Consider the following 10,654-nt stretch of genomic DNA (forward strand, 5'->3'; position numbering starts at 1 on the left):
CCCGAGTAAACACTGACATTCTCAATGAGTGACTTAAAGTCACACTTATAATAATAGTACATATTTCTGTCTGCCACAGATAGTAATGTGAACTGTTCAGCAGGCATTAGGCTAATACAGTAGCATTAACATATATAATATGAATAATAATTATAACCTTTCACTATTTGGTCTTTACAACTACTTGTGGTGCATTCAATGTGCCTTTGAAAAACAGGATAGATTGAAATACAACATAAATAAATGCCCCAAGACCCTGAAAACAGGAACAAGTGGGTCAGAAAATGGATGGATGAAAAAATGGATGAAACCATGGATTTTACTGATGCAGGCACGCAGTGACTGATGCATCTCGATTTCACCCGTCAATTGTACCGATGCACACTGAATGGATCGATACACTTGCATTGCGCATCTTTGATTAGTATCGATTCATCTCCACATACTTAGTTGGTTCAGATCCTTTCATGAGGTTCAATGTCGAGGCAAAGCCAGCTTTGTACTGACCCTCGTTACTGAAGCAGTCTGATTTAAAGTGATTAGCACACACATACAAGCTACCACGAACCGTAGCTAGCACGTTGTCTGTTCTTCTGTAGCTGGGACAGAATATAGGCACTTATGTTGATTTGTACAACCAACAACAAAGCCATTTGCATGTGTTTAGCTCTGAGCGACAACATTGAAAAACACTACTGCTATCTCACTGCGGGACACACCAAACTGCACCTCGGGGATGAACACCCCCCTCTCGAATGTCCCCTATCAGTGCTCAGAGGAGGTCGGCCTATGAAAATGACTCCTTTGGTGACGTCACGACAGGAGCTGAATCTGAACAGCCCGTAGGAACATCGTTTTACCAGTGGGTGGGGCTGCAGAGACCATTCAGGAATCACTTGTTTTCCTCATTCTGGGAGTTGGAAGGATCAGGGAGGACCAGTTTATAGATGTAGAGACCAGAAAAGCTCAAGGTTGTTTCTGTGGAAATAGCGTACCTAGCAGCAGCAGTTAGCATAGCTAGTAGCAGCAGTTAGCATAGCCAGTAGCAGCAGTTAGCATAGCTAGTAGCAGCAGTTAGCATAGCCAGTAGCAGCAGTTAGCATAGCTAGTAGAAGCAGTTAGCATAGCTAGTAGCATCAGTTAGCGTAGCTAGTAGTAGCAGTTAGCATAGCTAGTAGCAACAGTTAGCATAGCTAGCAGCATTAGTCAGCGTAGCTAGTAGCAGCATTAGTCAGCGTAGCTAGTAGTAGCAGTTAGCGTAGCTAGTAGTATCATTTAGCGTAGCTAGAAGAAGCACATGTAGCGATAATGCTAATGCAGGAAAACCTGCCTCCAACAGACAGGACACAGGAGGAGAAATTGGTTGGATATTTTTTTTTTTATTTTAATGTTGAAAGTTTTGTGATAAAATGATAAACTGGTGAAATCACAGCCTGTACATGCAGTATGGGGATGCATTTACTCCGTCTCTGGGTCCTAGTGCCAGCCTCCAGGGAAGCCTGTTCCGTTTACCGTGTTTACCGAGGTCCGTGTGTGTTTAATAAGTCCGTGTGTGAAAGTCTGCATGTTTATGCCTTCGTCCATCCACTCTTTTTATTATATCCATGTCTTTTAAGGCTCTTATTAAATAGTCTAGCCTGGGGTTCGGGCCGCCAACATCTTAGCATATGTCGTCACCAGTGCGTGAATTTAGACTCCAATTACATTTATGTATATAATATCTTCCTTGCAATATAAACTGGCTCACAATATACCATATTTTTTATAGTTTCCACTGTATCCAGAATAATAATAATCTTTCTCAACAAGAACTGTTGATTGATTTGATACATGACTGCTACAGGGTTTGAGTTTATTTTATTTAGTTTTACATCTACCTGTAGCTCTATGTTTTTTAAACTGGTGACAACTTGTTTGTAGTGTTTCACCAACATTCAGTTTTGCCATTACAGTTGGGACCTTTGTAAGTGAATACTTTAGTTACATTACAGCAACCAAATTAAACTGTATCAACTCAGTGAATTAATAAAAATAACCTGTGTAAAGGCTTTTTCAAATAAAAAAAATTATAATGTGAAATCTATGACCTGTTGACCTGCACAACTCAAAGAATCAGAATCAAGAATCGTTTAGAACAGGAATGAAAATTGAGAATCAGAATCGTTAAAATCCAAACGATGCCCAACCCTCGTCCAGAACCATCTCTTGGGTTTTTCTTCCATTGATGGTGATAAAGTTGGCATCACACAGCCAACAAAGTGAGGGATACAGTGTCATCAGAACACTTCAACACATAGTTTACATTAACACTGCTAGTGTTCTATGTTTCTAGTCATAATGTCTTCCTCTAACAGACTGAAGGTCATTTGAAGGTCTTCAGTTAGAACATAAACAAAGCTCATTATGGTTTCTCTTTTAGTTCTGTGGCCTTGTTTCATACAAAACATCTGTTTGTTCATTAGCTCTGATTGATTTAAGATAAATGGACATTAGTGTTTGTCTAAACTAACTAACACGTGTTCTTTCACTTTGAAAACAAAAATAAACAAAACTGAGATATTATTATTTTATTTTTATTTATTTTTTAGTAAAAAATAATTTTATAGTAATGCGCATGTGCATATATGCTCATAATCGATCTCAGTACAAGGTAAACTCAGTCCGTGACACAGGTGTTTATGCACGATCCTCAATCATAACTCTGTTGATCACTCTATCAAAGTCACTGATCCTCCACTGGCAGCTCTTTCCTTTTTCTGCTGACTCATTACATCCATGCTCTCTGTCAGTTTCAGGGGTGTCCAAACTTGGTCATGGAGGGTCGGGGGTCCAACGTGTTTTTAATGTGTCTGTTCTAACACAGCTGGGAGACTCATTAGCAAAACTGCTTCAGGATATCAGAAGTGTTGGATCAGGGACACATTGACATCCTGGTGGACCACGTTTAGACACCCCTGGTATAGACATATGAACTACAGATACATGAGGTGTGGCCACACCCCCTCCCATTTGCACCCCCACAGCCCATCAGCCTCGAATCCCTACTTAATTATGCTTTAAAAAAAAATAAGAATCTGAATTAAAACCCAATTTGTCTGAATAATTAATATTGAATAATTAATGCATTTGATATGATTTTCCATCTTGTTTTTAATAAATGAAGCAGGTGATTAATTATAGATGTAGTTAGTGTAGTGGTCATGTCCTAAACATCTCATGTTCATCCATTCCATTCTGATGCTGATATAAAACACATTTAATGATTTATGAAAAATAGAAAATGTTTTTTCTTTGAAATATATTAATATAGAGCTGTATTACTGTTCTAAAATATGTGATTGAAAATTGTATATTATTTTCTATAAGATTTGAAAAATAGTATTTTTTTGTTTTGTTTTTTTCAAAAAAGGTTACACTTTTTTTTTTTTTCTAGCATTTTGTCACAATGAGGGGCTCTGAGAGTTTATCATGTTTCTAAGGGGGGTACAGTAAAAAAGGTTTGTATCCACTTTCTTCATTTATAAGTGTTGTAAAGACTAATGTTGATGTGCGCTCATCTTTAAATATTTCTATATTTTGAAGCAACCTTTACCTGCACTGAATTGAAATCTTTTAGAACAATACAGTGACATACAAGGATTTACAGAACAACATGCTATTGTAGACTCAACATGTAAGGTTAGAACATGATTATTATAATAATATGTTTCAATCGTGGGCCGGTCTGAGGAATGAAGCTCCAGGGCTCAAAATGAGTCCCACTCTGGCCCTGCTTGGGGGCCTTTAGTTTGGCCCACAGGATAAAGTAAAAATAACAGAGAAAACATCAATCATTGTGTAAATGAAACTCAACAATATTTGCAGGTTCTCACAGTTTTCCTGGTGATTTTATCACATGATTATTACAGTCATTTTTAATGTTAAACTGTTGGAAAATCTCAAAATTCTTACATTTCCTCCAACTATGACATGTTTCCCTTAATTAAATAGTAATTAGTTAAAAAATAAAAAATAAATCTAATAAATGTAACATATAGATCCTGTTGGGACTGATATCTGTCACTTATTGATTAGATATTGTTGGTTTCTTACATATTTAGTATTTTATGTATACGTAGAAGTACAAACTATGGCACAGAATTGTTGAAATGACTGGTTTTCCAACATAAAATCTAACCACAGACAAGAAGCTGAGACACAAGGAAGTGGGGCGGAGCCAAAGCTGAGAGCAACAGGTCCAAAGTTGATGTTTTATAACACCTGAGTGATACGAGCCAATCAGAGGGAGGAGAGAGAGATCAATAATCCTGTTATTAAACATCACACATTTACACTATTTTACACCATTAAACCTGTGTTTGACCCCAGGGTTGGCCTCAGAACAACATCCACCACTTATTTCATTAGATCCAGAACCTACTTTTTATATTTATTATTAGCATCTCATTTACTTTTAGGTGTTTTGATTTAAAGCAGAACTAAGTAACTTCACTTTAATAAATCATTATCATAGTCCCTGTGAGTGCAATACAAGTGTTAATAAGATGATTGGGGGGGTCTTTCATCCCCCCCGCTGTCTCTGGCCAGAAAACAACACTTAGAACTTTCCTGCCTCCGACCCGGTGATAAGACGTACAGCTTTATAACAGCCCAGTACAAACTAATGCTAGATTACTGTATGAACGGCCCCGTGGCTGCACACGGTTGTTTACTAATTCATTTTCTGGTCATTCTCTGGTCTTTGGAGAGAGCAGACGTGTTTTCATTTGCTCCGATAACACGACCTTGGCTACAGCTGGCTACAGCTGAACAGCCTGAAAAATTGGGCCCAAGACTGAAGGAAAATGGTGAAAAAACTGCAAACTTGTATGTCCAAAAGCGACATTCCCGAGTGGTGACATAATGGATGAAAAGGGAAAAACCTTCCAAACACCTTCGAAAGAGGAACTGTTCTTGAACTGGAGGAATGCTAATAACGTCTGGCAGGGAACAAGGCCAACACGAACAACGATAGAGACGAGGAGGACAACACTGACTACAGATGAGAATACACAAAAAAGGACGGTTCAGAACAACTGAAGAATGTTTGACCAGAGAGACATGTAAACCCATATAAATTTGCGATGGTAAAACAGGGGACGGGACCCGGATAAGCAAACTGCTTCTCTCGTCTCCTTTTTCGGCATGTACAATAAAGAAAAAAAAAATGTGAAAAAAAAAAAAAGTGAATGTAACCATGTCGGAAATAAACTGAATAAATAAATAAATTTTTCTCAAACTTATATCAGGGCAAAGCCAGCAAAAAAGAGGCAGAGAAGACCTTTGTCTGAGGAACAGAGTAACTTAATGCAGCCAAATTCCCCCCGCCAACATCCACCCCCATCCCCACCCACACCCTGAGGGGTTGGGTGCAGGATGTGTTTCCGTTATAGTCAATGATTTTTGATCAGGCAGTTGATGATTGACTATTGTCTACACTGTGTGTGTGTGTGTGTGTGTGTGTGTGTGTGTGTGTGTGTGTGTGTGTGTGTGATCACTTCTCATCATAAACCTGACACAGGGATTTTACAGCTTTATGCTGTTTATGATTAACTACCAGATCCAGCTCAACCAACAGTTCAGTTTATTAACCATTTACAGTATGAAAAACCACATTAGAAAAAAATGTGCAAGGAGCTTAAAATGTACTGTCAACATTTAAAAAGACACAATAAAACAACAATCAATCAATGCCACAATAAATACTAAAAGGTAAAATATTGTGCAATAAAGGGTCACATAAAACCACATAAAATACTTTAGGGTCGATTCTGTACAATACAAAGTCCATACAAAATTAAAGTGCCTTGTTTAGAGTCATCACAGCTTGTGGAAAGAAACTGTTCAAATGGCGAGCAGTACAACATTTGAAAGAGCAAAACCCTTTCCCTGAAGGAAGCATTTTAAAGATGGCCCTGGTAGTTGGACACCCTGGTCTGGGGCCTCCAAATCACTAGAACAGCCCCTGACTGCAGGAATCACAGCAAAGCAAAGCAGCAGCGTCTCCACCTCTCTAATAACCCTAGCATAGCTTAGCGTAGCGTAGCTAATGGGAAAGGAAGAACAGGATAAACATACCTGTCAGGTGGTGTCACTGACGCTGAATGGACAGGTGAGCTCTAACGCAGCAGGTGAAATGGGGCAACGAGGCAACAAAGGGCAACAGCAGCATTGAGAGCAACTAAGAAAATGCTGTTGGTCTCAGAGTGTGTAAACACAACAGTTCCAAACTACACACCTGCTCCACTAACTAACCACAGACAAGAAGCTGGGACACAAGGAAGTGGGGCGGAGCCAAAGCTGAGAGCAACAGGTCCAAAGTTGATGTTTTATAACACCTGAGTGATACGAGCCAATCAGAGGGAGGAGAGAGAGATCAATAATCCTGTTATTAAACATCACACATTTACACTTTTTTACACCATTAAACCTGTGTTTGACCCCAGGGTTGGCCTCAGACCAACATCCACCACTTATTTCATTAGATCCAGAACCTACTTTTTATATTTATTTTTAGCATCTCATTTACTTTTAGGTGTTTTTTTTATTTAATAATGAAGTATTATATTTAGACATCTGTGTCTTTTATTGAGTTGAAATCACTGTAAATGTCATTGTCTCCCTCTAGTACCCCTGTAGTGGCATGGCGTACCCCCATTTGAGAAACACTGGTGTAGATGACAATCTGTGGCCTAAGCAGCATTAACGTCAGCATTAGTAAATAGTTGGTATTTCCATTCCACTTCTACATCCCACCTGATTCATATTTCCTTCTGCTGCTGTGTTTACGCTGCTCACGTTCTTTTCTCACACTCATTGTACTCACATGATTTATTTGATCTACAAACACTCAGATCAGACTCAACTGTGAAGGTCTATCGTCTGCTTTCTGACAAACTATCTCCACAATAATCACATGTAGTTTGTGATTTTAGGATAAAGGAGAAAAAGCTGCAGTTTTTCACATCTTTTCAATCCTTTGGATCCAAAGCGTTGATATGTTTCACCTTGGAAACTCCAGAGGTCATTGGTCTACTGAACACATGTCTAACCATTGGGACTGTGTGTTCATAAGATAAAGTCAGTGAGCTGATCTATTGATCACAGTTCAGCCTAATATCAGACATATAGAACAAATAATGGACATGTCAAATGTGGTTAAATTTACTAAAATAATCATGAAATATGGTGAAAAAGGTTTAAAGTGACAATAATGGGTCAACATGTCTGACATTAGGTGGAAAAGGTTTATAAATGATGAAAAGACATTGAAATGTGATGGAGAAGTGTCAGAAATGGGAGAAATGTAACACAATTATATTAAAGAAACAAAAATATGGCAATAAAAAGTAATGAAAATAGTGTCTTGTGACCCCAAATGGGGTCTGGACCCCTAGATTAAGAACCCTTGGTATAGAAGAACAGAGAGGACCGCCCCTTTCTTTCTCAGATAATCCTTTTGTTTTTAGAGCTGAAAACTAAACATTTGTGTCTAAACTATAACTAAAATAAAACAGCTCATATAAAAGTTATTTTATTTAGTCATAGATGAGACATTATAGAATGTATGTTGTCTATATTTATGTTTTACAGTGTAACATTCTAAATGTTCCACATAGCAGTGAAATGTATAGTAGCATCATAATGAACTTAGGATGTAAAAATGAAACATGTTTCATTTACTATAAATATCTACTTTTTATAAACACGTGTTATCTCGTTCAAATCATATAAAATGACAAACTTTTCTAACTTTTCTGTTCTGGTAAATATGTTGTGTGAGAACAAAACTATTTTCATATTAAACTTGATGTAATTGATCCTAAAACATGAAACTAAATATGATCATAATGTCAATTTAATGTAAAATGAATAGTTGAGACAATTGGTTTATGTTTTCATTAAAACATTAGTGTTATGTATCACAAAGCTGTCATTGTGCTTTTCCTAATAATACTATTATAAATATACATAGTGTTTATAATGAATCATGTATGTAACACCTCATATACGTCTAATAAGTGTTTTTATTTCTATTTCATAGATTTTATCTTCACTGATTGTAGCTCAACTCATATATTACATTTCATTGTGTGTGTGTGTGTGTGTGTGTGTGTGTGTGTGTGTGTGTGTGTGTGTGTGTGTGTGTGATCACTTCTCATCATTAACCTGACACAGGGATTTTACAGCTTTATGCTGTTTATGATTAACTACCAGATCCAGCTGATCTCCAACTGATTCAACTCATATATTACATTTCATTGTGTGCGTGTGTGTGTGTGTGTGTGTGTGTGTGTGTGTGTGTGTGTGTGTGTGTGTGTGTGTGTGTTTATATTAATATAGGATGAATATTTGATATTTATTCTGTGTGAAACTGTAAATCATCTAATGACTGTAACATCATCTAAAATCCTCATTGATGTGAAATGTTATAAATAAATAATCCTAAATGTGTAAATAATGAATTTAATAAATATGGAGATAGATTTGTCTCAAATATTCACAAATATATCCACAATTTACACGTGTTTTATCATGTATGTGTGTGTATTTATCATTAATTATTATTTATAAATCTTTAATTATAATTGTGGATTGAGCAAAGTGTGTTTGTGGATCGATTCGCGTATTAATGTATTCATGAGAGCTAATTTTTAAAAAGTAAGGAGTAGAAAATACAGATATTTGTTTAAAAAGTAAGGAGTAAAAGTAAAAAGTAATTAAAAATAAATAAATACACAATTAAAGTACAGATAGCATAAAAAACTACTTAAGTACAGTAACTGGGGCGTAATAAGTAGTATTTATACTTAGTTACTTGTCACCTCTGAAACTGTATGATTAAGATATTTATTATAGATACATGTATATGTTCACTTATATTAGGTAACGATACATATTGTGTAAAAACGTTTAAATAGAGCAGAATTCATGTGGTTAGATAAAATAAATAAATAAAACAACACAAAATGATGTGATTTCTCAGAGCTTCTTGAATTAGAGTTGAACACCCCTGCTCTAGACCAACATGGTTTGATCTACTTTATAAACACATGGTCACATGATGGTGGTGTTTTACGTGAGAATAAAACATTGTTGTGTAATTAAAACAGGAGGACGGTGAATCACTAAACTCAGGTTATAGACGAGAGGTTTTATGTGACGTACGGTCACCAAAATAAAACAACTAATGCCTTTCTTATGTAAATGTGTTTGATAAAGACCAAAGTTCCACATGTGATGGTTCTCCACCAACGCTGAGTGTTGACAGAGAGTGAAGCTTCTGTAACTGAGTGTGATTCATGTTCTAACCCAGAGAAAGTCTCAGTTTAATCAGTGACTTTAGACGTTTTCATGAGTTCCAGGTATAATACCCATTATTTGCCAGTTTGAATTCATTAATCATTTTACCACTTTTTCTCTCTGTTTTTGCCACTGTAATATTCAACTTTTAATAAATTTAAAATGTACAGAATGACTTTAAAATACACCAAAATACATAAAGAGTACAAAATTACACAAAGCACAAACAAAACGAAGCAAGAAAAATACACAAAATGACAATAAATGACACTAACAACACATTGAACATGCAAATAAGACTCTCCCAACACCTGCCACTGGGTGATGATCTGGACGTTCTCTTCTTCAGTCAAAGCAGGACCATGTGCTTTAAGGCCAACCAAAACCTCTGCCAAGTCCTGCACGACTCCATACTCCTCAACACTGTCAAGGCCAACACAGTCATAAAATGAAACATTATTTTAGAAGTTTTGATTGCAGAAAAAAAATATACAGTTGAAAATAACAGCATTTCCAACATATCCCAGAGTTTGTTCACAAACATGTTAAAGAACACTTAACTCACTCAGTGCCATTGACGAGATATCTCGTCATTTCAAATCCAAACGCTCAGCACCATTGACGAGAAACTCGTCAATTGCGTTTTTTCACGGGGATTACTAGAAAACACCCTGGCGGAGGTCCCTCATCAATATCTAAGCTGTGGGGTGTTGTAGTGACCAACGGTGCCCTGACGATGGCAGCGGTGCACCTTTAGATGAGAGATTAGCCACTGATGCTACTTTTAGAGACAAATGGAACAACGAGTAGTCCAGCATTTTGAGAGCGTAGTGTTCTGGGGGGATTGTATGGCACTACAAGCTCCTTGAGATAGACTGGTGCCAGTCCATTTAGGGCTTTATAAGTGAGAAGAAGAATCTTGAATTCTATTCTATATTTTATGGGAAGCCGATGCAGAGAGGCTAATACAGGAGTAATGTGATCTCTTCTCCTAGTTTTAGTCAGTACACGTGCTGCAGCATTTTGAACCAGCTGAAGTGTCTTAAGCGACTTGCTCGGGCAGCCTGCTAAAAGAGAATTACAATAATCCAGTCTAGAGGTAACAAAAGCATGGACTAGTTTTTTGGCATCGCCCTGAGACAGGATAGATCTGATTTTAGCAATGTTACAGAGATGAAAGAAAGCAGTTCTTGAAGTTTGTTTTATGTGAGAGTTGGAGGATAAGTCCTGATCAAATAGAACCCCAATGTTTCTAACAGTTGTGCTTCGTGCCAGAGTAATGCCATCTAGGGCAGTTAGGCTAGCATAGGTT

This window comes from Gouania willdenowi, unplaced genomic scaffold (assembly GCF_900634775.1).
Source record: "Gouania willdenowi unplaced genomic scaffold, fGouWil2.1 scaffold_5_arrow_ctg1, whole genome shotgun sequence".
Taxonomy (NCBI): Eukaryota; Metazoa; Chordata; class Actinopteri; order Blenniiformes; family Gobiesocidae; genus Gouania; species Gouania willdenowi.